Source organism: Lactuca serriola, chromosome 8, assembly GCF_051521515.1.
Source record: "Lactuca serriola cultivar US96UC23 chromosome 8, Lser_US96UC23_V15, whole genome shotgun sequence".
Lineage (NCBI taxonomy): Eukaryota > Viridiplantae > Streptophyta > Magnoliopsida > Asterales > Asteraceae > Lactuca > Lactuca serriola.
In genome coordinates this window covers 259,629,384-259,632,751 of record NC_136415.1, presented here as the reverse complement: position 1 = coordinate 259,632,751, position 3,368 = coordinate 259,629,384, and the positions used below count along the sequence as shown (strand labels likewise).

The following is a 3,368-nucleotide window of genomic DNA, read 5'->3' as shown; positions in this document are numbered from 1 at the left end:
TATAGGATTTTACAGGATAAACATCAGTACTTTACAAACAATTGGTTTATTATTCAACTAACGGATATTCATTATTATTTATATAAATCCTTAGTCTATACACTCGAGTTATGTATGAAGAATATCTGATAGGCTGTGGAATGTGTGGTTTCCGCCTTATTCCCTGTTCCTTGTTTGGTTGTTGGTTTAGGGCAGATCCACACAATTAACTGTTTGTTTGATATTGGTTTATACATAACTAGTATGAACTAAGTAGTTATAGAAGGAATGGGTTTAATCAAGCTTTTCATAAGAAAATATTGGATTTTCTTGAGGAACAATATCAACAGATATCAAAGGACCAATACAGTTAAATCTGTAAGTTCCTAGTGAATTCTTCAGAGTTATATACTTGAAGATCTGACTAGCAGTGGGATGTGTGACTCCGCCTCATTTCCTGTTCCTTGTTTGGTTGTGGGCTTGAGGCAGAATCACATAATCGATTGTTTGTCCGATCTGGATTGTATATGATTTGTATCCACTAAGTACTCGTAGGAGGAACTAGTAAGAATCATTTGTATTTACTTAACATTCATTACATAAGAAAATATAAGGTTTTCTGGAGAAACACAATGCACTTTTTGAAAGAACACATAATAGTTTTCTAAAACAAAACGCTTATGAACTCACCAGCTTAATGATGATACTCTTTCAAAACCTACTTGTATACTCAGGGCACTAGTAGTCAGGTACACGTTCATGGTTCAAGAAGATGGAGCATAGTAGCTTCAAGTCTTTACTTGTTATTTACTTTTGGAGTAATTTGATTATGATTCGAAAATAATGTAAACATTATACTATTAATACAATGCTTGTTGCTTGGATTACTATTATTCAATTATTGTGATACTATACATGACGTCATCCGCCCTCGAACGTTTCCGCCATTCTAGTTTCGAGTGTGACAGAAAGAGATTTGACTTTTTAAAATTTTTAATATATCTTTTAATAAGAAAAATATTTAAATAAATTAAAAACTAAAAAAAAAAAAAAGCAAGGGAAAAATCGTCTTTATAAAAAAGTTCAAAGCAAATTGGAATAAACTCGCAATAAAATGAAAAGTTTGGACCTTTGGTGCTAATCCAAACTTTATTGGATCAAAGTGACAATTTCAGCTAACTACAGGGACCATTTATGCAATTTCTCTCTTTCTCTCTCTCTCTCTCTCTATATATATATATATATATATATATATATATATATATATATATCTTTACTATATTATTAAACATATTGCTTGTTTCTTGAAAATTAAGAGGTACAATACCGATTACCTCATTTACAATAATATTAAGCTTACAATGTACATGGTGTATACTTATTACACGGCATGTTACCTTAATCTCCTCTACACAACAACTACCGTTAAACCAAATCTCATATGTCACTCTTTATCTCTTCTCCCTCACGACGTCAGGTGTTCTTTCCATGACTCCGACAACATCACACACCAACAACGCACCACCAACTGTCTCCACCAAAGATGCAATCGAAGCCCGGAAAGTCCACCTTTTCCGTCACCGTTGTCTGCCACTTGTAGCTTATGTCAGGATGAGTAGCCCTAACCCTATCCCGCCGCCACGATCAACTACCCTCTGGTCGATGTCGTCGCCCTGGAAGTCTACCTTTTCGTTTGATTCTTAATTAGCAAACCACAACGATCGGATGGGATCAACAAAAGTTGCCTTCTCCTCAAATAAATTACAACAACATAGAACAATCTCCGATGTTTTCACTCATCTTCTCCACATTTTCAAACTCCATTGCTCTTGCCCTAATGGGATTCTCCTTTCTGTAACTCTCTCCCTAACCATAGTAATGTTTAATTTTGAATGTATTCTCATCTTATTATTAGTACTTGTTTTATCATAAATACTCAAGAGCTTACAATCTCCTTTTTCTATCTAAATTTGTGCAGCTGTCCACATTGTGAAGAACGATATTGCACATCTTCTCAACATCAAAGTTCCATTGATTCTAGGTAAATATCCTTAAACTTGTAACCTAATAGGGTAAGAGGCCATAAAAATATAATAGTATTAGATGATAATGTGTCAATGTTGAATAACTTTGATTCTTTGCATCTATTTATTAGGCATCTAGGGAGGAAAAAGGGCAAGGAAAAACATTTCAACCTAAACTTATTTTCCTGGCCATGGGAATTTTACATGTGGTCATGTCTGCTGGAGAGTTGGAATCAGAGAGAGCTGGTAAGATGGTTTTGATGAATGTTTTGCTTATACAAATTACAAATTTCATACTACGCCTTTTATTATTTATAAAACTTTTAAACTTCCATCCTATATTTGTTACTCTTCTTTTATAGGAGAGCCAGGAAGACTGATACGTGATCTGTATTGTACTGCATCTCAAGTCATTCAAAATCAGGTTTGAAGTTTTACCTCTTTAACTATCATGTGTGTTAAGTTTAAACTCTAAAGTGTTATTTTTTGAAAACTATTTGGTTAATTTTATCCTATCAATACTTTTGTCTTGTTTAAAACAGGGGAAATTGAGCTGTTTGATGATCAATGATATCAATGCAAGTCTTGGTAGATTTGATGAGCTACAAATCTGATTGGATGAAAATAATGGACTCTTGTACTTGCCCTTTGGTCAATTCAATACTTTAAATATGTTCATGAAATAATCAAACCAACATTTTAGATCCTTTAATTAATTATAGTTATACTATGGTTGTTCATAAATGAAATGAAAATTATTTTATTTTTTAATTGTTATTGTTATTCAGGAAACACTCAAATGACAGTGAACAACCAAATACTTGTTGGCACACTGAATCTATCGGATAATCCAACAATAGTTTGCATTGGACAAAATTAGAGGGAATCAGATAGCACAAATAAAATTCCTATAATTGTTACAGGAAATGATTTTTCAACACTATATGCTCCTTTGGTTTGTGATGGGAGAATGGACAAGTTCTACTGGTGCATCTCAAAATTTTATAGAAGTAGTATTTTTCATGTGACTGTATATAATTTATTTAACTATTCATGAGTTTAATTTCTTAAAATTGTGGAACAGGCAGCCTAACATCAATGATATCATAAATATTGTTAACAAAATGTACGAGAAAGATGGATTATCAAAGAAAGATGTTATAAGTATCGTGAAAACCTTTCCTAATCACGGTATGTATATCATTCCACAATCTTTACCATATTTTATACAAACATTTTATATCTTTAAAATCATCTAACATGTTTATTGAGGAATGTGTTTTTTTCATTTACTGTTAGCCTTGGACTTCTATGGAGCACTTAGGTCGTGGACTTATGACAAATCCATCTTGAAGGTAGTTACTG

The 3,368-nt window shown here is 32.6% G+C and overlaps 1 long non-coding RNA gene across 2 annotated transcripts; it reads left to right on the top strand.

The window, feature by feature from the left end:
- Window positions 1-1,457: 1,457 nt before the first annotated feature.
- LOC145069424 (uncharacterized) lies at window positions 1,458-3,368 on the top strand. 2 transcript variants are annotated; one of them, XR_013689492.1, is made up of 6 exons: window positions 1,458-1,833; window positions 1,958-2,020; window positions 2,135-2,249; window positions 2,366-2,427; window positions 2,546-3,194; window positions 3,303-3,368. It is a non-coding gene; the product is annotated as an uncharacterized LOC145069424 (long non-coding RNA). The 2 variants fall into 2 exon arrangements; XR_013689493.1 differs by having other exon boundaries at window positions 1,458-1,854.